We start from the raw sequence: 26,289 nt of genomic DNA, 5'->3' as shown, positions 1-26,289 counted from the left end.
ATAGAGTTTTACATTAAAAATAGGTAAATACGGTAGAAAATACATAGATTTAACAACTTTCAAGAGTTGATGCTAAGCGAGGTTTTTCGAATCAACCGGTTTTTTTTTAATTCTGTTTCAGTGCTACACATGTAAATTATTAAATAATTGAATCTTGTAAGTAACTAGTCTATGTATGTAGTTTATGTCTAAATTTTATTTACCAAACATGGACTTAACATACCAAAGACGTTATTATTTATTTTTCGATGTTTGCCCTGATGATGACTGCATAAATACAGTTGAACGATAGGCAAACGACTCAGGACCCTCATTCTGATCCAAACAAACAGAATTTTAAAGAGAGGAAAGTTTGATGGAGCTTGTTTCACAATTTAACGTTTTCTAAATAAATTTAGGATATATACATAAAAATACTCTTTTCTTAAAAAGACATCGTTTCATATTGGAATGAAAAACATCCTACTGGAAATGGTCAGTATTGAAGAATTTCACGAGCCGTTGGTTTGAAAAAAAACTAAATTAGATAAACGTAAATTTCCCGGATACGTGAACGACAAGAATTGGCAAACCGTAAAATCTAGCTTCTGAACATCAGAATTTTACATAAGCCAGTTGAATTGGTACGACCTCCTTTTACAACTGAAATTTTATTTTGCCGTAAAAATTTGTCAATTCAGTTTTTACAGTACATATATTTTAAGAAAGTTTTATTCCTAGATTAAGCTTTATGTAGAAAAACAAAAACCGGTAGAGAGTTTTTTTTTCGTACCATTAAAGATTAATACGCACTGATGTTCCCTGACTGTAGTTGATTATGTAAATTTGGCATGCTAATACATCAGGAATGCACGTTCAACTCGTTGATTATCATGAAACCCCAGATTAATTCAAAAAGCTCAAACCAGTTAAAAACAATTGTAATATCAGTTGACAAAACTTAATTGCTATGGTAAACTGCTTACGGTAAACAAAACCTTTCTTCCGTCAAACTCAGCCTACCAATGGAAAGTTGCTGAAAACTCGGCAATCGGAATTTTCTGCCCAATAAAGATCATTAATCATTTTTGAAGGGTGGTTAGTCGTCAGCGTCGCCGAGATAAAAGTTGAGTCGATATTGATCAACGTCTGGAATAGAAAATCGGTTGCATAAAAATCCAAATTGTCATCCGTTCAGGAATTTCATTGATTCTTTTGTGAGTCCATGTTAATAAATGAAAATCAGACAGAAAGAATAAATATTTATTTAGGGTGTGAAAAGGTAAAACTGGTTATAAATGTCTTGGAGAAGAGTTTGAATATTAGTTTGACGAATTGATAGAATTAGAATAGAATTCCAGTTAGAGAGAATGTACAAAAACCGAGAATAGATTTCAGCTCTGGTATTTGATATAATAGGCGTATTCACGATGTTTGTAAGATGTTAACTCGTGTTAACTGGAATAGAAAAATGTCCAGTAAGATCGTGAACACCCCCTACTTTTCGTAGCGTGTTAAAATTTAATTTTTCTGCAATGCTGCGCGTGGCGACTGGGAGAACCACAAATAAAGCTATAACAGTCCCTGAAGGCTTGTTGTTGTTTGTTATGGTTTTGTTTTATGTTAAATGGTAACATGCCAGAAGTTAAAAAAAAAATAAAAATTAATCATCTCAAAATATTATCTATGCACTCGAAAAGTCATAGCAAATGACACGTTTCAATACTTAACTTGTCTCCTAACCTCTAACAGCCTATAATTTTATAGGATATGGGATGTATCTATTTTGAATGAGAGTATAAAAAGAGGTCAGAAATTAACAAAAGAAATGTATTGATCTGATTTAATTAATGCGTATTTAAGAATAAAAATACGTGTAAACAGAAAACAGCTGTTCAAGTCATGGCTGCCATATTGGTTACCTACGCCCTAGCGGATAGCAATGTGACTGCATCTTCGACTTGAAATCTAACATTGGCCCTATCCTGTTAGATCGAGCAATGTTAACTAACCGATTCTTACAAGTCTACGTCATCATTTTTCTCGATCTAACAGGACATAGCAGAGTTTTTTTTTTTTTTTTTTTTTTAATTGGCCTTATGATCTTTGCATATTAGCCATGACGAATCTCTTATATATGTTGTTCAAATTGGGGGTTATCGGGAATAGAGGGCCAGAGGCGACGGTGGGAATCGAACCCACGACCGCGGCGTGAGAGTCTCTCATGCTAACCACTCGGCTACCGCGGTCCCCTGACATAGCAGAGTTCACCGGGTTAACACAAAGATCTTGTATACTCCAAATGATAAGAAAAATTGTGAATCAATCCTAATATAGTAAAACTATTTGAATCAATCCGGCATTGTAAGGTAAATAAATTAGAAAAAGACGAATATTAACAAGTAATTCGAACATCCAGACTTTGACTTACAACTTACACGACTACGACGATTTATCCGTAGCGCTCCAACTCCGCATACCGCTCTAATAAGAGCACAACAATAGTTAAGTACGAGTAAAGAAGTTAAATTAAGATGGAAAATAAATAGAAAACGAGAAACAATTATAAAACAAATAATAGATGTTGCTGGTAGAAAACAGCCACCACCTACACAAGTCATCAAACTAAACACACGTAGAATACCATCTTTGAATGGAAAACTAAGCCTTAAGATAACCACGGCGATTCAAAGATCTCGTGTAAAATAATTTCTACCAGTTTTATTTGCACATTTTGAGAACACGCATTGAAGAAGTTGTGTTTTAAACTAAATACTTGAGTTTGTTAAAGGTTGTTCTTCCTTCAACCACAGTGAGCATTCGTCAATGTTTTTCAAAAAAAGAAAAGTAAACTGTGCGAAAGTCCTATCAAGTCAGATTGGGATTGGGTTCATTTCGAACGATGGAAGGCCAGCGCAAATCGTCTGAACAGTTTGTATTAATGAGACTTGAGAAACTCTAACTCAAAGAATTCCAAATGGAGATTTACAAGTGGGAGTGGACCATTGTGTCTTTATAGCTTGTTAGTACTTACCAAATCCTCAGCAGGATCGATAGGGGATTTGCCAGCCTTGCCCTGCAAACCCCTCCGAGTCCCTTAAGATTAATTATTGTTTGTGAGTCGCTAGATTCTCCCTATTTATCTTGCCCTCTAATTCTCTGGAACGGTCCAGATAGCAGTTTCCAGGCGAATCTCTGATCGCGGTCAAGGATTTTGTATTTGAGATGTGATAAGAATACGGTTTATGTGGTGTTTATATGACCACCAATCGGAGAAATAGCTCATTAGTGCGCGGGTTCATTCCGTATTATTTTAGTGTTTGGATATTCTAGTTAAACTGATACTCTCATTAGTTTCCATTCTCTCTCTCTCTCTCTTTATTCCTGTTTCTCTCTCTAACTCCATCTTTTCTCTCTCTCTCTCTCTCTCTCTCTCTCTCTCTCTCTCTCTCTCTCTCTCCTGTTCCCCTATAAAATACAAACACGGTGTCGGGATAACAAGATTAAGCATGTATTCCTCCATGTCAGAATGGGTCCACACAACACCAAAGAAGAAATTGACGAACACTAGGAATGCTAGAAATCAACAAAAAATCAAAGCATATTGCTTCAGCTATACTGGTTAAAATTAAACTATGTATCGGTACAGAACGGCAGACAGAAAAGAATAGAAAAACGATGATAGACGTTCAATCGGCAGGTTAAGTTATATAATCACGTTAGTACAATAGCATAAAACCATCGTGACATAAAACAACGTAATCTTTGTTATGAGAATTTTATTCGTGTTCTGCTGGTTAATTGAACCGTCATAAAGCCGTTATTCAATTATTTACTTTATTTTTTTTTTTTTGTAATGTTACGGTACATTATACACATCAATTTTCATTTTATGAGAGATTATGATTTTCTAGATTAGTAATCAGATTGATTACAAAAATTGTATGTTGATAAACGAGAGAAATGACGAATTTTAAGGTTAAAAAAAAACACAGTTCTGTTTATATTTGTGAACCCTGTAAATAATCAAAAATATTTTCAAAGTTCTAATAAATATTCGGATCCTTGGCTAAGAAACTGAATTTTTTTTTCTTTAAAGTTCTTCTCATCCCTGATTTTTATCTACGTTGAAATATTAAGGCTGATATCACAAGGTAATTGATTACAGTTATTTGAAATAGCAAATTCAAAGAAGTGTTTTCACGTTCAAGTTCTATTAAGAGATAGTTTAGTTCATGAGCCAAAATAACGACTTAATCATTTTCATTGTGCCAATGAACTTAGTATAGAGAAGATATATCGTCTGAAAAGTGCCGGGTGGTCTACCCTAGCTTAAGAGGCCACCAGTTAATATTTTATTGACCTTTCCTGAGACTTGATACACTTTTAAAACCCTCGGCAATTTCCCAACGCTTTTTACCTTTGATAAAGATTTCAGCCTGGTGCATGTGGATGCCAAAGCTCCGAGAAACAAAATTAAATATCTTAGAAGTCGCTAGCATTTTATTCCGACTTGTCACAATTACTTGGAGTAATCAGTTTCAAAGGCATGAAAAAAAAGGTGAGAAGTTTTTAACAAGAGTTGAGCCGAAAAGATATCTTAATGAAGAGGTAAAGGCTGGCCGAGTTTCTGGACCAACTTTACCCTGGAAATATAAATAAGTTTACCCAGGCAGAAAATTGTCTGCCTAGGGGCGCACCGCCGCCTTCCACAACAGTTGAAGTTGAGAAGAGATTAGATATGTCTATAGAACTTGTCTGGGTTTGGATCTTCATCTCCTGATTAATTATTGCCAACTTGTTTAATCCCTCATAATGTGGAATACAAGGTAACACAAACTTTCCGCGACTTTATCCGCCTACATCCTGTAATCGCATTTAATTGAGGTTTAGAAATGAAATTTCCCTTTTGTTCAATCGCTCGGGCAAAAACTCATTTGGAACATTTCTCTTCTTTGACAGCATATAATTAATAATTTATCGAGATGATTTAATATATAAAGCTAACAACTGATCAATAAGAAACATAGCTCAAGGTGTGTAACTTAATAAGAAAAGAAGTCTTGTTTATCCGAAAGGGAAGTTGAAATTCTAATCAATAAAAAATGCTTTATATATCATGTTATGAACCTTTTAAATAATTATATCGTAAACGATTCGTTCCTCAATAAAACGTTCGTTCAATTAAATTTAGTTAATTAATTTACTTAATTTATTTTTTTTTTTAACTTTTTCTGTACGTTTTTCCATCCTCCTGATTTGTTTTGTTACACGGTTTCAAAATTGTCAAAATGCAGTCGACATTATAGCCTAATAAAATTTTAAGTTTTGCCACTGTGCGTTTATGTTTTCATTTGATGTTATTTCAACGTGAGTGAAATACTTAAATGATATGATATTTAAAACTATGTGTCACAAGTTGAGCAACAGCCTAAAATTATTTTCGTTACAAATGCAATGTATTCGTCGACACAAAATTACGCAATGTATTCGTCGACTCAATTATGTACACCCTACAGAATATACAGAAAAATGAAAAAACTTCATAACATGAAAAATTTGATACATTATTAATGGGGATAAACGTTAAAATATTCAAATACAAAAAAATAAGGTTAACTAAAATGAGGTAAAATAAATCTATAAGTATCAAACTTTTTCATAGGGTTGTTGTAACTGTACCTGAAAATGTGCAACTTTTCGCCAAAATCAAATATATGCTGGTTCAATAAATTTTTACGTTTTTAATAAGGTGTATTTTTGTTAATAAAAGCAGTCCAGTGTAAATAATTACAAGATGTTAAGTAATATCTTTGTTTGTTTACACCCCTCGGCCTCCTGAAAATATCGAAAACTCGGACAAGAACCATTGAGTTATGTGTTGTACGAATGTATTTATTGGCTTGAATGAGAAATGGTTCCTATTTTTATCAATGATCTGAGACAATGTTTTATAATTGTGGAAGGATTAATTATTTGGACAGTACTCTGGGATGGTGTGAATATAATTTATTAGCGTGAATAAAGGGTGTTCGTGCTAAAGGAATATCAAGTATTCTGGGGCAGCGTAAGTGAGTCAGATGTGCGATTGTAATTTAATGGGGTGGAAGAAGGGGGCAAGTATTTTGATGCAATGTGAGTGTAATTTATTAATAAAATTGCTTCTTCCCCAGTCACTTCGAGGAATACTGAGCATTTGAAGAGGTGTACATGAAGTCTGTTGTGTGAATTTTATATAATAGAGTGAATGAAGAAGCCTCTCCCCATTTACCTTGAAAAATATAAAGTATGTACGGGCAACGTGGGTGTAATTTATTAACGTGAATAGAGTGGATTCTTCCCTCATTCTCCCGAAAAATATTGATTATTGAAGTGGTATGAATTAAATTTGATATGTGACAGTAATTAATAGCTTGAATACTTTTCAAATTACTCCGAATAATATCGAGTACTATAGGGCAAATTTAATAAAGTATGGTGTGTCAATGTAATTTATTAGCGTGAATAGAATGGCTTCATCCTCAATTCTCCCGAAGAATAGTGAGTATTTTGAAGCAGTGTGAATTAAGTTTTATGTGTGATTGTAATTAATAGCTTGAATTTTTTCAAATTATTTCATAGTAATATCGAGTACCATAAGGCAAATTTAATAAAGAATGGTGTGGCAATGTAATTTATTAGCGTGAATAGAAAGACTTCTTCGGTAAGTACCAAGAGGAACAACGACTCAGACGAAGTGTGAATTAAATCACTTAAATGATATGATATTTAAAACTATTGTATGTGTCACAAGTTGAGCAACAGCCTAAAATTATTTTCTACACAATTGCAATGTATGTAATTTATTAGCTTGAATGGAAAGGCTTTTCCCACAATGACGTCAAAGAAAATCGACTCGTTTGAGCACTTTGATAAGGGCTATCGTGGGAATTTAATTGATTACCATGAATAGAAGAGTATTCTACAATTTATCCTTGAAATATCTAATACTATAGCGAAGTAAGAATGCTAACAAATCTAACATGTTTGTAAATGTGTATATTTATTGTATTACATACATGAAGCCTTTTGGGTGTAGTTATATATTTAATTTATTCATTAAATTTCGTGGTCAGATTCACCAAATAACATCTTTCAATTAATTAAACTTTATGTAAGGTATTGGTTATAATAAAAAAATGGCAAAAAGGAGGAAATGTTCAAAAGGTGGGTTGAAATGAGAAGTTGGTGTCCGAGTGGATCTAGGGAACGATAGCTCAAGTGGTAGAGCAGCGGCGTATTTAGCCGAAGGTCGTGGGTTCGAATCCCGCTCGTGACACTGACTTTTTTATCTCAACCAATACTTTCCATAAAGATTGATTAATTATAATATATCTTCTACTACCGAATCCTGAAGTATACAGTGGCTTCAAAAGGTATGGAAAAAAGTGACTCGGTACTCTTAACACCGCAAGCCTAATTGACGTGAATGTAAGTAACTTCACTGCAACATTAGAAAAAAAGAATTAAAAGTAAAAAAGACGTTAATTAAAAACCAGCATCTCATAATTATTTTTGTTATAACAAAATTATCTTTGTTTATATGTAAAATCTAAGGAACCTGATGATATCAACTATAGAGAGACCTGAGATCTTCAGAAACATAATGTAAACAAGGGAGCACACACAGTTGACACGAGGGTGAGGGATAGACATGTACCTAAGAATCAAACCAAGGAATATCTGATTTGTTTTCCTTACACGGACTGAGATACAACCTGACTTAAATTCATCTAAGTTGGATCGCAGACTGCTCTTCCTTCTAGTTCTCCAAACGGACAAATGATGAAATAATGATATGGCAGCTTTTTTCAATTTAAATTGTTTTCAACAGAAATATTAATTTTGCGTTTATTATAAATTCAGATGATTTATTAGTAATATCCTTATTACCGTCTGAGTTTTGGAGAGGGTTTAATAAAGTAATACGTCAACTATCATCTCTTCAATTGTGAGTGAACTTAGTTGATAAGTTGGCAATATCTGATTAATTATTAATTAAATATAAACTGTACAAGATCATCAATCAAAATCGAAAACAACTGTTGGTTTATTAGACGATTCCCAAAAGATTTTTCATAGACTTTAAGGTCTTAAAATACCCATAACATTTTTTATAGTTTGACAAAAAAGAAATAACCAGAAAATTAAATTTTGTTTAGCAAGTATGACAGAGAGACGTGTGGAGAGATTCAATAAAAAAATAGCTAATTAAAAATTTGGCTTGTTTGTGAGTAACAATAAACTTCAGTTTTATGATTTGATATAAACTTGTTTTTTGTTTAATGACAATTTCTCCAAACGATATCCCCAAGTGGAGCAAAAATTTTCAATTAATATTGTTTATCAAACTTTCCCTATGTCAAATCAGGTTAAAGCGAAAGGATTAAATCCAATCTAATCAGCATTAATTCTGTCTCTCAATCTGAGCCCTTGAATAAAAGGGATTCGGAGCCACTTAAACGAAATCCCCGTGAAATTCCCAATCAGGGGGTAATTTTTCTAGGCAATTAAAGAGTTTTCGCTCTTTCTCGAGTTCATTAAATCTACATTAGCATATTAAGTGTCTGGAGTAATTAGTTAATAAATTGTATAAAGTCATGTCAAGGGACGGCTAATTCAATTTGGTCTAATTTTTAACGATGTTATGTCAAATTTGCACGATTTAGAGTAAATAATAAATTTTGAACATTTTTGTCGAAAATGACAGACAAAATGGGGAAGGAACTTTTATTGTGAGACATTTTTTCTTTATGAATTTAAATAACATAATGTCTGGATTTTTATAACGTAAAAAATTCAACATATTCATTAAAACCTTTAAAAGCCTACACTCCTATTTTACAATAATGTCGTATATATATAATTGAAAATTATATTATTGTTAATATCACTGATAGAAAATTCGGCCGCTGTCGTTTTTATAGTCGGCATGGAGAGGTTATGGATATTCGTAGGGATGAGACTTGCTGGATTTGAGGATTGATGTCAGTTGAGAAGGTCTTATGATACTTGCTGTAACAGGAGCGGACTTCGCATTGGACAAAAGGAATATTTAGATCTGTACAGGTAACTTTTTCTTCTTAAGGATTGGTCAGTTTAGATGCAACGGATGTTGGAATGTTTTGCTGAACCCCACACTGGACTTTCAGTCCGTTGTTAATAAGGGTTTATAAATTTATGTTATTTAAAGGTATCATTACAAAAATACACCTATATTCTGGTCATATCCAATACATTAGGAGGGAGTGGGGAGAAGACCCAGCCATTGCTAGGACCCATTTTTATTTAAATCGGATTTTTAACATTTGTAGAAGACCACGAGGCCATTGTCGTTTAAATAGTATCAACGATTATAAGGGTGGAACTTTGAGAAAAGGGTTCGGTTAAAGGATTAAGATGGAAGGATAGTTTAGAATGGAAACTGAGCGAGTTTGGATCAGAAAATTAACGAATGAGATTTTAAGGTCTTTATGGGTCATATGATTGGTGACAGGGGAGCATTGAGAGGTATTTTGGATTTTAAAAAAATAAGTGAAAAATGTATCACAAACCAATGTAACATTATCTAATTGACTTAAAGCTTCTGTCGTGTCGAAAATCCATTAATAATAACATCTTTTTTTGTGTCAAGCTAATTTGGTCAATAGTACCACCATGTAGCTACATTACTATTTGTAGATACTCTCGTGAGAAAACAATTAGATGGCATATTAATGATAGATTGGTATCAAAAACCTAAAAATCAGATCGCTACCTGAACATTACCTAACACAATATAACATAAACCACAGATGGCTCTCCCAAAACAAACGAAGGAATCGGATCAGGCGTTTTCTGTACAAACCCAAAACATGAGCAATCAAACTCATTAGGGAAGTACACTTCGGTCTTTCAAACAGAAATACATGCCATCAATGCATTTTAAAAGAGGTTACACTGACCAAAAATCCTAATAAGATAAAATAGCCAAGCAGGCATTAAAGCGTTAGCATGTAATAGAATCACATCAAAATTAGTCAGTGAATGTATCCAAAATCTCCAAAACCGGGAGAAACACAACAACCTGATATCTTGAGTGCCAGGGCACATAGGAATTTGGGGTAACGAGAAAGCAGACAGACTGGCCAGAGGAGGATCTGCAAGACCATACATAGGCCCCGAACCTATTATTGGGATAACAAAAACAAACAAACATCGCAGAATGGATCCCAACAAAACAAATGGAAAAGTGGATAAACTCTAGCGGTGCTAGACATAGCAAACTTATGATAAAACAAACCTCACCAAGACTGGCAAAAGCACTGTTGCAATTGGAGAGGATCGAACTCAGAGGAGTCGTAGAACTACTAACCGGTCACTGGCATCTGAGAAAACATCTACCTAATATGGGTATATTATGTAAACAAAGATGATCCCGTTTGCAGATTATGTAATGAGGAGGAGGAAACAGCCACTCATATCATCTTCGAATGCGAAGCAACTGCTCAATGGAGATTTAACCTAACTTACGGAAAAAACTTAGAGAATCAAATTGCAGCAGCGACAGTCAATAACCTGATACATCTAAGGAGAAGGATTGAGTCTATTGCACTGAACTAAGGAACTAGGAAAGTTCAATAAGCCAGAAGGCTGCAGTGCCTGGGGAGCGCAAACCCCGCTTCCTAGTATCCTTTTTTTACCAACCATTACCATACCTACCTAGCTATCTGTATTTTTAAATACATACTTATCAATGTATGTGTGTATACATTCCCATTTACATTGCTATATACCTTACAAAGTATGTTTACTTTTATACCTAACTAAACATAGTTATGTTCTTTTTTCCGCATTTTAACGATTTGACATGGTATGTGGTAGATGTATTGCGTGAAACTTATGGAAAAATAAGGATCGCAAAAATCTACCCGTAACCGAATGACCAAGTTCCAGAGAGCATCCAAAAAAATTAACCACCAATGTAATATCTACACTGCGGCCAAGTCTGTCCTTATTTCGTCCATAAACTGAGAGAATTGGAAAGAGATAACAGTGACAGACTCCCACTCAAAAAAAGTCAACCATTAAAGTAGTGATAGCTACATTTTAGCCAACCGCACTTCACTTCTACTTTTACGAGCAACACCGTTCTTATATTTTTATTGTTTAACACTAGACCAGTTTCTGAATGAGTAATGAGAAGTCTGAAACATATTTCCTTTCTTCTGAGTTCTCTACCTTCCTTCACCCCCTTCTCCCGTGTGAGCACAAATGGTCGTGATGTTTCAATCCTAATTCACCGGGTGCATTAGTTTCAGAAAGATACACATGGCAGCTTGCGGGAACTTGACAAGCGCACTGCCATGCTCTCAGATATCCCAACAGATTAAGCTAAAAAAGGAAGATTAATACTAGCTTATAATTAAATGGATGACAAAGCTATACTACAACTTTACCACGATTACTCATCTTAAAGTTATGACAGCAATGTTGCTGTGAATTGGAGAGTTAAAATTTAAAATATTCATGCCATTACGTGGATTGAAAAACCTAATTTTTTAAAACTTAAGTGAAATGAGATCATAATTATGCGGTAAATGATATGTTAACTTTTGTTTATATATGTACTAAGAATAAACCAAAAAATAAAATTAATAATAATAAATACAGATACTCTACTCCTTTTCAAATATACTTTCTCGAATAAACAAGGAACAAAATTTATGAGGGTTACGGGGGTATTTTTTGCAGTTTAAGTCTGTTATTAAATTTCCATGTTGTATCTTTCTGTTTACCCAGCGGGGGCAAAAAGGCTCGGTCGTAAGAGAGTAAGAACGAAAGGCTGCGACCGGCTAAATTTTCAATGGCTAAGGGAGAGCTTTATCTTGAGATTTAAAAAAAAAAATCGGGAGTACAATACCCCTGCCGACAAAGCCTTGGACTAACGGATTCTTTCCGGTAGACCCTCCCCTAAAAGCTAACTATTTTATGCCATACTTGGGCCAAAATCGTATCAGTCATTTGAGACACGCGCCGCCCGCCGTTGAAGCATGTGGGAGTGAAATTGCTGAAGCATGTCGGATTCGGAGAAGGATTGAGTCTAGTACACTGAACTAAGGAACTAGGAAGGTTCAATACGCCAGAAGGCTGCAGTACCTGGGGAGTGCAAATCCCGCTTCTTAGTATCCTTTTTCAGCATACCATACCATATAGCATAAACATAAAGATATAGAAACATATCCTGCATAACAATCACTACCCTAAACACATAATGAACAGAATAATCAACTATAACACATCACTAACACTAATAACTCTACATCAATTATATCAAACACAGACAAACCAACAGACACATAAACATCCATTCCATTCCTTCAAGGCCTATCACACAAATTGAACGCATTTCTCTCTTCTGATAACTTTAAAATAGACTTCAAAAACTATGAAACACTACACACCCTTTTTTTTCCTAAATTAAAGATACCAAACCTTTAAAAAATAAGTCTGTTGTAATTTACAAAATCAATTGTTTAAACTGTTCGGCAACTTACTTCGGAATTATATCCAATATCTGGGAAAGAGTGTACAACAACTTATTTATGATTGCAAAAAAAAACACTCAAAATACTACAGCACTGGCTACCCTCCATTTTCAACACCAATACAAATTCGATTTCACCAATACAAAAATATTAAACACGAAACAAAACATACATAAAGTAACTTTTCAGAAATGGTTTCCATCAACAGAGATAAGCACAGAATCAATTACTGAACAGAGACATGCAAATTCACCGAAGCTACGTTAATAAAATAAATCAAATTTGACATCAACAACACACAAAATATAGGATACAACATATAAAACAAGCATTACACTGCACACATCAAACAATTTCTACATAGTCTAATTCTTCAACAATTTGTCTTTCCTTTCCCTAATTATCACCGTCTATATAATCCCGAAAGGATAATCAGGCCAAACCTTTACCCGTTTTTTCCATTGTCTGCTGCTTTCAACTCAAATAAGCCGACTGCTCATAAAAATGAATTTCTATCTCTACTTCTTTCCCCATTCCTTCGAAATGAAACAACAAAAAACATTTATATCTTCCTAACACTCGCCACACGACACACAACCGTGACACATCTACACAGAAAACACACAGTTTGAGTGAGTACAAATACTGTGAATAAAACTAAAATTTCTATATTGGGTACATCATTGTATTAATTCATAATCAAATCTTATATTTATTTGTATAATTTACACAATGTTAATAATAAATAAATACCCGGCTAAATAATCCCTGAAGGTGAACTCAATAAAGATTGAAACGTTGGCATAAATTAGTTTACACAATTCATTTTCACCTCTTACAAGTACTTGTATAAATAATCCAAACAAAATTTGTAAATCCCAGGCCCTGAAGATGATCTAAATAAAGATCAAAACTTTGGCACAATAAAGAAAACGTTTTTCTAAACCTTCATCACGTCAGACCGCATCTGAAGATCTCCACAAATATTCATTAATTAACGCTCACTAAATACTACATATGTAGCTTAAGTTGTATTTTTTATTATAGTTGCAATTTTATAGAAAAACATGAATTACATTGTGAGCCTTAGACATATTTGGCCAACTTATCCTATTTATATAAATAACTATTAATTATACTTATGGAAATAATAATTCCAGCATTTAACCAGATATTAATGAAGCCAATTCTGAGATTGTACTTAATTGAATTTTCCTCATGTTAATTTAATTTCGATAAAACATTCCAGGCCTTTCTCTGCTCCTAATCGAATTATATAATCGTGGCTTTTAAGCCAACCTTATTGATGCACATCCTATTCCGGAACTCGCCCAACATCTTCCTGATTGAATTAGGAAAGGCACTAATGATACTTTTGAATAACGAATGAACGATCACGTCCGGAGAAGAAAGGAAAATTCGATTTATCAAGAACGACCGTTGCCTTAGCACTTTATTGGTAGAAGCAGATGCAGTTCTAAAAAAATATATAAAAATAAAGCGATTCTCTTAATAAGAAAACTTGTTTAACATATTTTAATATGTTAATGGGCACTCTCAACACGGCACGCAAGAATGGCACAATTACACAGAACACAAACTCTTTGAGCCCTGAAGATGATCTCAATAAAGATCGAAACGTTGGCAAGATTAAAAAAAACGTTTTTCTGAAACCTACATCACACCAGACCGCATCTCACGATTTCTAAATAAATATTTTAATATGTGTGTTGTTTATTGACCGTTATCCCATGATTATTTGGAGATCGTGAGATGCGGTCTGGTGTGACGATGTTTTAGAAAAACATGTTCTTTATCGTGCCAACGTTTCGATCTTTATTGAGATCATCTTCAGAGCCTGGAATCGAAACGTTGTCACGATAGAGAAAATGTTTTTCTAAAACCTACGTCACACCAGACCGCATCTCACGATCTTCAAATAATCATAATTAAAATCATATTTTAATATGTAGAATATACATTATATGAACAATACATATGTAATTTCTAAAACACATACATGACCTCCTAAATGTATATTCATTTGCTTTCTAACGTGTGATGGACTTTTGTTGAATTAAAAAATCAGAAATTAAAATTCTGCAATTTTGACTGTTATTCAATTCTATTGTTTTAGGTATACATCTACTTTAATGTTTCTTTTAAATTGTTTCATTGTATAGAATTATGTTATTAATTAAATACTATTGTTTCAGAAATTGTCTGAAGTTATTCGTACTTCAGAGTGACATATATTTCATGGAAAACCAAAACAAAAATGAAACTAAAAGCAATAAAATTCATTATTTACTCAAAATTCTCCACGTTATCGATGAGTTAAATAAGTAATTCTGACGTTAGTGTTCAATTTTCATTTGACTATACTCTTTGGGCCAATACTGACGATGGCGAAATGCTGAAAGACGTCCGACAGACTGAACCAACTTATAGATTTATTAATCTAACTAATCTTACACTAGGTATTTTTATCTGATTGCATTGATGTATGAATACAAGTAATCGATTGGCAATTAAGTAAGAAATGCCCAGTTATTTGATAATTACAAGCATTCTCTAAATAAAGGAATCAATTATTTTAGATCATAAATTTTACTAAGGAAGAATTTACATCTGCCATTTTTGCTAGGCTGTAAGCGATTATAAACTTCTTACTTTTGTAATAATTGACTGTGAACTTTGACGACAGTTTGCACCGTCAGAATCTTTTTCCGAACCGTAACCCGAAAAGCTTTTAATGGACTACTTAGACCGGGAAATATGGGCGAAACAAACTTACCACTTTTGCTCATACGTTATCAAAATATAATCGGCTTCCAGGTACACTCGCAATGTCGAAGTGAAAATACTTTATGAAATATTGAAATCACTATCGGTTTTTCGGAGGTTTTTGGACGCTTCATTAGCCCCGTCGGTTGGGTCATTCGAGCAGAAAATTCTAATTTAATTGACATCATTTTAACCTACATAACTAATTATTAATAAACTTTTGAAAAAAAACAGAAAATTAAATGTAATAAGTAAAAGATAACCGAGGGCAAATTAATGTTTTTTTTTTTTTAATTATTCCTACAAATTTGTATATACGATTATTTATTAAATTTATTTTAATGAATTCAAGTAACAGATTTCAATAATTCATATAAATTTTTAATGAAAAAAAATATTATTTGTACCCTATACGTATTACAAAAGAGATCGAAAAAGGTTTGTTCACACGGCAATAGAACGAACAATTATGCCAGCGCTGTACGCGGAGGGCATTCACCATGAGAAATCAGCAAATGCTCGGACACAGTGTGAGGGATTAAGGGTGACGAGTCCTCGAGGTCATCGAAAGTAAGGCTACCTGGCGGGTTCTCAGGATGGGAATGTGTAGAGAGAGCACGAGCAGTTGGGTTAGGATGGATCGAAAGGGTGGTTTGAAATTTTTGGTATCGGGAACAGATAGTTCCTTGACAAAAGGAATGCTGTGGACGTGGTGGATAGTATGGTTAGTGACATAGTAAGGAGCTTTGACGATTTGTCTGAAAAATTTTTATTGGAAGGATTGGATGCGCTGGATGTAGGACAGCTTCACGAAACCCCACGGTTTCACTTTGTATGTCCAAAGTGGTCACACTAAGGCTTGTATAAGGTTAGCTTAGTTTTGATGTCAAGGCATATTTTCGCCGAAGTTTTCGTAATTGTTCAAATCTTCTGTTGAGTCGTTGCCTATTAGGTCTTGTATGGGGATTCCATGTCGGTCTGCTGTGTAGGTATAGTCCTAAGTATTTGTCTGGAATGGAAATCGGTATCGTTTTGCTGTTGATGTGGAGGGCAAGCCTGCCATGTGAACGTACATTGAATTCATTTTTCTTTATTCAGTCTTGTCCTTCACTTTTTTCACTAGTTATGGTTAAGCTTAAGGCTTTCTTGGATGTTGGAGGTAGTGTAGAAAAGATTCGAGTTAGACGATTGCGGTATCGCCGGTGAAAGCGGTGATTATGGATTATAAGTAGGTCTTGTATCTGTTTGACTTCCGAGAACCCTTTGCCGCACCTCTCTCTAAAACAGCGGTCGGTTAGACAGAATTTCAGAATAAGGTAATAAGGAGTGGGTAGGATGTGTTTATGTTCGTAAAGCAAGCTCGGGTGGCCCTATCAGTAGGTTGTACTACTTCTCGGAACGCAACAAAACCATATTATTTGAAAAATGGGAAACAGGAGGGAATGTTCAAAAGGTGGGTTGAGATGGGAAGTTGGTGTCCGAGTGGATCGAAGTCACAATAGCTCAAGTGGTAGAGCAGCGGCGTATTTAGCCGAATGTCGTGGGTTCGAATCCCGCTCGTGACGCTGACTTTTTTATTTCAACCAATACCTTCATAAAGATTAATTAATTGCAAGAGGTTATTTGGTCAATCGGAACACAAAATCTAATGGATATATTTTTTATTCTCTACAACAGATGAGATAGTGTCGTCAACTCTGAAACTTGTTGGATCGTGGAATGATGAAGACGAAAACCAAACTGGTGAGAGGATACGAATTTATAAGTACCTAGGAAGTTATTAAGCGATTTATTGAAAATTTAATCTTACCTTAATATTGTCTGTGGTCGACGTCTACGGCACTGAGTTCTTCAAGATTCTCATCTGTCAAACAAACATAAACATTATTATAGCGACAAATTGCTTATTCGATATGTATTTCTAAGGAGAAAATGTGGTATTAAATTTTTAATTTTTATTAGCTCTCAAACGCCCAACTCACAAAAATATCCTAACCCATGAAAGCGACGTATGGCTTCATGTGTGCAGCTAGCTTTTTATTCTGAACATAACTGCATGAATCTTACAACTTGTGCTATGATTTTCACCAGGTCACTTAACTGGCACTAGATGCAGCACTGCTTCAGGAGAAGATAAATGTCTTAAGAAATCAGCCTAAGCTGACAATCTAAACTGCTAAGCTATTATTGGGCAAGTAGACGGCAATGTTGTTTCAGTAGACGTTGATGATTCAAAGGATGTAAGACAGTAGTGCGGGTTTATGGTCATACGAAATGTTAAAGTGGAACTTTAGGAAGCTGGAACGGATCAAATATTGAACGAAGGTTCAGGTTATTGTGTACGGTAAAGTTAAAACTGGTGGAATTCTTCTCTGTACGATTGTTTATGTCTGGTTCACCTTACAAAGTCCAAGTTTTTCTGTTCAGTTCTTATCGCTCCCGTATTATCGTATTATAAATTTATTGCTGTGGATGTTGGTAATTTCTTGATGATGTCGTATGATCTAGGCCAAGTCTATTTCTACTATTTCCATTTTTTACACTGATCTTTAATGAGCTTGTGTTGTCCCTGGATAAGAGAGTGCTAAAATAAGATTCGGATTCGTGTCAGTGTTGGAATACCTATGCAAATCAATAATAAAATTTAACGAAAGCGACGCCCTGATAAATGAATTGATAATTTTCCACCTTAATTATCTATAATATGAGCCAATAAAAGTTCCGCCGGTTCCAATAAAACAGTCACCCACAGTTCGGCCTTTTTTCTTACTTCGTTATCAAATTGACTGGGTGAACACATTGCAAGCTATTTCTATATTCCTTGCAACTATACAACACATAAAATGATCTGTTTAAACAGTGTACGAGGACACAACTGTTGATGGCGTGAAACTATAGACATGCCAACATATCACTGCAATTGTCTTGAGCCAATCACAGCACCTCATTTCCTTTTTTACCTCGAACTCAAACTACTTCCAAATAGCTGTCTTCTCAAAAACACCAAAACTTCAAGGTTGCTGTGGCAAACCCAATTCAGGTCAATACGAAATTCTCCACGTTATAAAAGCAATTAATTAAGGTTTTTAGTTGAGATAAAAAAGTCAATGGCACGAGAGGGATTCGAACCCACGACCTTTGGCTAAATACGCCGCTGCTCTACCACTTGAGCTATCGTGACCTCGATCCACTCGGACACCAACTTCCTAACTCAACCCACCTTTTGATTTCCCACCTTTTTCCCATTTTTCAAGGTCCCGATAGCTCAAGTGGTAGAGCAGCGGCGTATCTAGCCGAAGATCGTGGGTTCGAATCTCGCTCGTACCATTGACTTATTTATCTCAACTAAAAACCTTAATTAATTGTAATATATTAATTAGTCAAGCGGACCACGAAATTGGTGAAGTTATAAAAGCAGTTAAGGTATTTTCTTCTTTGTAAAATAAGTGGATCCTATCTACAATCTCAAATTGTGATCAGTTCGTTTTAATAAGTTAATGCAATTTATAGTTTTTTTTCCCTATTTGTTGAGATAGATGGAACTCTATATACACCGAGAGGCAAAAAACATGTGGCCACCATTTCTTTAGTAAATACTTGCAATCGTTAAAACTTTATTTTTTGTTTATTGGATATTTTAAAGATAAATTCAATTCAGTATAGAGAATTTCCTCCTTTTGATCTGATCGCCGTTGGCATACAAAAGATTTATATTCTTTCAAACTTCAATTGTAAACATAAGTGGGAGATTTTATCTGTGTTTTATTTACCTCCAATCTTTTAAAACAGACCAAATATTGTTATATGATAAACAATGAATGATTGCCTAAGGAATAATTAAAAATATTAACGGTGGCCATTTTTTATACCTCTCGGTGTACTTGAATTGTTGTTGGTTAACCATGTACCTTTATGGGCAACTGGCGAAGGCAAGGCTCTAAGATTTTAAGATGGCTTGACGAAACAGGATCGCACTAGTCTACGCCTAGTCACTATAAAGAAGCTTTTTGGTAAAACTTTTAGGGTTTCCTATTTTCCACGTAAACGTTTCCGAATTCGAATCCTAGTGATGTGCGATACCTGAAAATATTCTATACAGGTATCGAAAGAAATATTGGTTACTACTCAAGTACGGTCAGAAATTATTCGATACTAACGAGTACTTACTTATGAGTACTTTAATATAAATGGTGAATGATGGAGTGAGTGCAAGGTTCAATCCTTTTTTTAAAAAGGTAGTTCCTACTCACAGTAAGTTGTTATCCAACGACCCTGATTTCGAGCCCATAGCTCATCATCAGGTTGTAGAAATCATTCAACCTGATGATGAGCTAAGGGGATCGAAATCCGGATCGTTGGAAAACAACTTTCTGTGAGAAGGAACTATGAGTACTTTGTCGTTAATTCATAAATTATCAACTTACTCACTATGCGTGTAAAATAGCTCATGCGTTAAAATAAAAAAAAATTTGCAGTTTTTTTCAAATTTTTATGTATTTTTTCTAACAGTGGAGACGTAGATAGGAACAAAGAAAAGCTGTCAACAAATACCAACAAACTTGATATTTCTGTTTTATCGTTATCGAGTTTTGAGAAAATTGTTCGATGGTTTTTTTTTAAATGTTGGAAAAAATTAGACTATTCCCACGCAGTTTACAAGATGCCGACGATTCAGTTTTCTTAGTAAAATAACCTCATGCCTTACTTTTTGGAGGAGATATGATCAGGTACCTACCTATGAGAAGGAAGGCGAACACATTTTAGGGACTTGAAGAGAAACCATTTTATAAGAAATTACTGAAATTAAAAGTGTGAGGTGCGACGCGGGAAAGAATTGTCAGCAGAGTTAACAACCACCACTTCGAAATCTCGATTAACTTTGTTGCCACATAGTAGGAGCTCCTAACATTAGTCAACTCCCAGTTTGATGAAAGGTACATTTCGAAAGGAAAATAGCAATTCAATATTACTTGAACACTCCATGAAAAATTTATTTGAGTATTTTTACTGATACTTCAGAAAGTATCAGTAGGTAGAGTACTTGTATCGAATGATAATATTCGATACCAAAAGTACTCGGTATCGAAAGAAAATACTCGATACTTTACTCATATTGATTAGTATTGCACGTCACTATCGAATCCTCGATCGATAGCAGTTGTATTTTTATTTGAAAATAATTTAGAAAATGTATAGTAGTTCAGGCACCTATGCATAGATATCCGGGTTTTAATCAGACAGGAATTATTTTACTTTACTCGCAGAATTATTAAGAAGTTAATGATTTGGAGTGCATTGTCAAAAATCAAATGTATAAATTTTTGAGATCAAGAGAGCAAAGCATTTTTTTGCGAAAATCCAGTTGAAATGGAAGGAATACAATAAGAAGAAGCATTGGATTATTGTAAGTTTTCTGAGGTAGGACTTTTAGAACATAAGGTAGTATTAATGATCCTGAACTATGACTTTAATAAACTAAGTTTATTTTAAAAAGACAGTCTGTACTGAATTTTAAATTGGTAGCCAAATAACGAATAGAAAACGGTAGAGGGAAATCAAAAACCAATGCCGTTTTCCGCAGAGTTGAATGATAAAACGCCTTCCAAGCTTTATTTGGCTTGTTGTCGAAATTCCAATAAGCAACGCAAGCAGAAAATTAAGAGCCGTAAAAAAGACTCTCCGCTCGGGGACGAAAGTATCGATTATTGTTAGGGAATCTAGACGGGTAACAGGTGTTTAGAGTCTTAAAAGAGGGTGCAAAAACTACCCCATCTTTCTGACCGGCTGGCAATTAAAAGACCGCAATGAGTCAGGCTGTTACAGGGTTTCACTGAGATGGGTTTCACCCTCCTAAATATATTTTCTCCAGCTGTCAGCCCGGCCTGGAATTCAAGAAAGGCTTGCATACTCCGCCAATGGCTATTAAACGGCATGTCTGCATCAAACATTTAACGAGATACACAGAGGCAATCACTTTCATTGAATGGCTCTTCGGCCTTCCACGCCAATTCAATTATTACCTCAATTAGTAAGCTTTTGTTCACAAACAGAGCCCATGTCCTAAGATAACAAAACGCTACTTGCCATTGTGGCTGACATCAAGCCTAACATAAATTTCATGTTGAAATGGACAAAACATTTATACAAATCATCGGCACTTCTAAGTTTATGAACAATTAACGGTTATTATTTTATATAAATATTTTATGTATAATATTAATTGAAATTATTTAAACATATGTAACAGACTTGAACTAAAAAAAGATTATACATGAATTCATTAGAGTTCGTGGTCAAATTGGCCGACCCTTTGAAATAAATTTGATAGAAGAACAGTTCAAAAGGGATGGACGCAGTTGGAAATAAGGTCGTACGAAGAAGCAGACAGGGCGACCGAAGAAGCCGCCGGAGGTACCCACTACACTTCTCAACCAACCTGTTCGACTAGCGGATTTAAAACTATTAATAATAAAAATAAAAATAAACTAGCCAAAGTGTGGCAGGTTAAGACAGACGTTGGTTCCGGTCCACGAAGAAATGGGTCAAAAAGGGAAAAGGCCCCTTGACAAGACGCACAGTTCATATAAAACTCACTTACGGCATCTTCTAGCCGGAAAGCAGTTATGCTAGAATAAAATAATCGAAAATATTTTCAATTGTAGAAGCAATATTTTCATAAATTGTCGCCCTGTCTTGGGGCATGGCGCGGCGGCGGGCACATATACCCTCAGGACTATCGAGATGTTTAAATGCATATAATCTTTATGTGTGTATGTGTTATGCCTGTTTTAATGTATTATAATGAATATAATTTATTAACTAATAATAGGAAGTGGATGTTCACCCCCTCCGAATATCGAGTACTCTGACAGTCGTAATTTATACCTACAATGTCCAGCTGTGGAATGTGATAAATTCGTTGTTTTGTTTTACCTTGCTGTTCCATAAAACGCGACACTTCTTGTGACAAATCAGCCAATCTCTAGCCCCTTTAGAAACGCTGGAAATGGATTGGTAAAGTATCGAATGTAAAATGTTTTTCTGTGTTTTACTCTGCCAAAGTGGCGAATATTCACGTTATTCACGTATATATATATATATANATATGAAGTCTGATTCCAACATCAGCACATTTCCAATAAGTTAATTCTTGAAATTTATTCTAAGTAGTTTTTATCCCTTTTAACTATATTATTAAGATTTACCTGTTTACCTTTTTCACGTACGTCATTTCGAAAATTGTCAACATTCGTCAATTTGTCAAGGCAACATCCTTTTGCGGATGTGGTATCTTCGACATGATGCAACGACTTATTTGAAAGCCTGAATCGTATTTAAATCCTAACTTATGAATACTGCATATTGGATACTATGCCATCCATGGCTTTTGGAGTTTTGGTTATCTCCAACGACTAACTAATGAATCGATAGTTTGTAAATTGCTTTTGGGAGTTTTTTTAGTTTCCTCAAAAATATGGATTTTCACATTCAATACTTGGACATTTTTTTAATAAATATGTTAGGTTTAGCACTTTCTTTTTCTTTTTTTTATTAATTATTTCTTTTTCCATTATTTCAAATAAATAAACTCTTTTCTTTCCTAATAGGAATAACATTCTGACAGTTTTATTATAATTAATTTATTGATTATTTAGGAAATATTATTATCAAAACGCACTACTTACCAAGGTTTACTGTCACTATATACACCTTAAAAAATATCTCTTCAATATCTCCGTTATGACAATCATGAAAATTATTGCAGTCATAAGACAATAAAGTGATAAAAATCTTCATTCCGGATAATACTTTAACTGGAAAAATTTATATTTAAATACTTTTTTTTCAACGCTTAGTTTTACTTCTATTATGTGAACTTAGGCTTGCCTACCTCGAGCTAAGTGCTCGACTCCTGGGACGGAACATGGACTTTCATGTCAATCCGGCATGCTCACGACATCGGTTGTGCAGCAGTGTTGTGTTGGCGTATAAATTAATGGAGAAGAAATAGACCAATGAGAAGAGAGGAGGTTGGGACGTTGTACTTTTTGAAAATTTAAGATTTGAGATTGATATTTCTTTCAACTATGCACTTTAGAATGAGAGTGCAAACATTCGAAGACCTACGAGAATGAGTAAAATAGTCCTTTAGAGAGACCTATTCAGATTGGTATTTATGACAAAGATCATACCGATATTTGTGGAAATCACTAGTCAAAAATGGACTCAGAATCCCAGAAGAGATTTACTGCTCTTTTCACTACTTTTTTGTTTTTTTCACAAAAATAAACAGTTCAAGAACTACAAGGAGATTTATGGTTAAAACCGTAGATAGTTTAAAAAAAACAACATAAAATGTTGAATACTGCGAAAAGGTTGAGAATCAGACCATGGTTTATATGATGTTTGGGCTTCCATTTGGAGCGTAGAATGTGCTGGTGATGTTAATACATTGAGTAGAGAGACACCCTGTATAACTTAAAACTTCGGTTAACCCAGTTTTCATATTACCCTCAGACTCCAACCCAACTATGCGCATAAAGTAATGAAACATCCTTCACACCATTTCCACAGAATCACAGCTACTAACTAAATTGAAAACACTATAACTCTACAAATTAGATATATTTGTAAATTTTACAAGTTTTTTACGGTTTTAATACGTTTAAAATAAAGGTTAATGAAAATAATACTGAAATTAAGAGAAGGTGTAAGAAGTAGAATCGTCTGCTACCAGGTACATACAAAAAATGATGTATATTATTAATATAGGATGAATAAAGCGTAGGTGTTACTATCACGGAAGGTGTTGTGAGTTTGCAGTTATTATAATCAGTAGCATAATAATCAATACGAGATCAACTGTTGCTCGCGCAATACATTTTGGGTTCAATTAGATGCTCGGTTATGACATATTAACCTGGATCAGCAACCCTCACTATTAAGTACATCAAAATGCAATTAGACTAAACTACAAGTAGGTTTTGTACTGTTTTGATTATATTCCCACCCGCTTTCGGCATCCGTGGTCGGATTTCCATGCGAGTCAACCGAAACGGTCAATTATGCCGCCTCTAACGGCATTAATCGCACTTTTAGAATTTTCATATCTAAAATTAAAATCTGTAATTACTTCGTTTTTTTTTTTCAAATATATGATTTATGCATTAACTCGTTAGTACCCAGATGCAACTTTAGTTGGGTCATATTTGCAATTTTTTTTTTAACGACCTATTGAAATTTTCATTTAGCCATTTTATTCATTAGGCAATTTTCTATTTACTATAAAGATGGCATTAATCCTCTATTATTTTTTAATAAAATTGTATAAATATGAAAAAAAAGACAAATGACCAGTACTGGAAAAATCCTTACATGCATGTTTTCCGGCCCATAAAACATAAAACAACCTGACATAATGCTAAATTATTTTCACAAATTAGGTGGATAAACGTCTTGCATCTATACAGGCAGATTAGAAGAAGCTTCAAATATTGATTGTAGATATTTATGAAAGGTATTGGTTGAGATAAAAAAGTCAGTGCCACGAGCGGGATTCGAACCCACGACCATTGGCGTGATACGCCGATGCTCTACCACTTGAGCTATCGTGACTTCGATCCATTCGGGCACTAACTTCCCATCTCAACCCCACCCTCGAATTTTCCCTCCTTTTTGGCATTTTTCAAATGTCGTGTAATCGATTTGATACTCGGCGACAAAAGAAATGGCCACGGAGAGCTTTAGTGAAGTATACTTCATTTTAATTCATTAAATTCACTATTTTTCTTGGTCCGCTTGACAAATTAATATAATTCAATTAATTAAGGTTTTTAAGTTGAAATAAAAAACCCACTGGGACACCTACTTCCCATCTCAACCTACCTTTCGAATTTTTCCTCCTTTTCGCCATTTTTCAAAAGTCGTGTAAACTATTTGATTACATTTTTTATTTCAACCAATACCTTACATAAAGATTAATTATTTAAAAGAGGTTAATCGGACCTAAACTAATGGGTTAGATGTTAGGTCGAAAATTTAGTCACATTTGGGGGAAAATAAGAAAGGTTGGGTTGAATGGGAAGTTGATGTCCGAGTGGGTTGAAGTCACGATAGCTCAAGTGGTAGAGCAGCGGCGTATTTAGCCGAAGGTCGTGGGTTCGAATCCCGCTCGTGGCACTGACTTTTTATCTCAACCAATACCTTCCATAAATATTACTTAAATGAAAAAAGTCAATTGGTCAATCGGACCACGAACTGTAATGTGTTGATTATAGTAATGAATTGGCATAAACTTAGGCGTTTTACAGTCCAGTTGATTCTATTTGTTATCCATGCAGCACTTGATAAGCAAAGCGACGGGACGTGTGAACCTCGGTAAAACGGACAGTTTTCATTGCGAGACTCTTCCCGGTGAATTATCGTATCTAGTATTGATTTTATATTATGTATTTGCATACAAGTCCAGGCCTCTGCATAATGACGGGATATAAATGGGAAATGAGTCCGCTGTTTGCTCAAATCAACATACAATTAGAGGCATCCCCGCGCTGATGAGCGCTTACATAAATCCCCGGACGTGACCCGAATAACCGTAGGAAAAATGATTAACAGCCCACCGCGTAAAATTTCCAACACAATAGCCTTCTTTTAGTCCGCTTAAATACTTTATGCTTTTTGCATTTTAACGCGGCACCTTTAATCCTTTAATTTCTACGACAAAACAATAAAAGCGTTTTGATGGATTGTCGGTTTATTCAGATAGAAAAAAAAACACCGTAAGAGGTACACTAATTTAATATTCAAATTGTCACAGTGGAAATTCCAAAAATAAATTTTGATAAATCGTAGAAATGTAGTAGATTTTTTCTTTCATTCTATATTTACTGATCTCTCCAACATTATTGATTATCAATTACTTAATCTTTTTATTTAAGGTTTTGGTTGAAACGAAAAA

General features: G+C 34.5%; 1 protein-coding gene across 1 annotated transcript in view; it reads right to left on the bottom strand.

The window, feature by feature from the left end:
* The window catches only part of LOC106664607, a 617,189-nt gene that overhangs the window by 504,101 nt on the left and 86,799 nt on the right, over nt 1-26,289 (bottom strand). Inside the window, exon 2 of the mRNA XM_014390497.2 lies at nt 17,143-17,196. The gene's annotated coding sequence lies outside the window, so the exon portion shown is untranslated. The remainder of the gene's footprint in view (nt 1-17,142; nt 17,197-26,289) is intronic.

The sequence above is a fragment of the Cimex lectularius genome, unplaced genomic scaffold (assembly GCF_000648675.2).
Source record: "Cimex lectularius strain Harlan isolate CLEC.00 unplaced genomic scaffold, Clec_2.1 scaffold13, whole genome shotgun sequence".
NCBI lineage: Eukaryota > Metazoa > Arthropoda > Insecta > Hemiptera > Cimicidae > Cimex > Cimex lectularius.
Note: the sequence above shows the minus strand (reverse complement) of the source record. Positions and strands in the feature narration are given on the sequence as shown.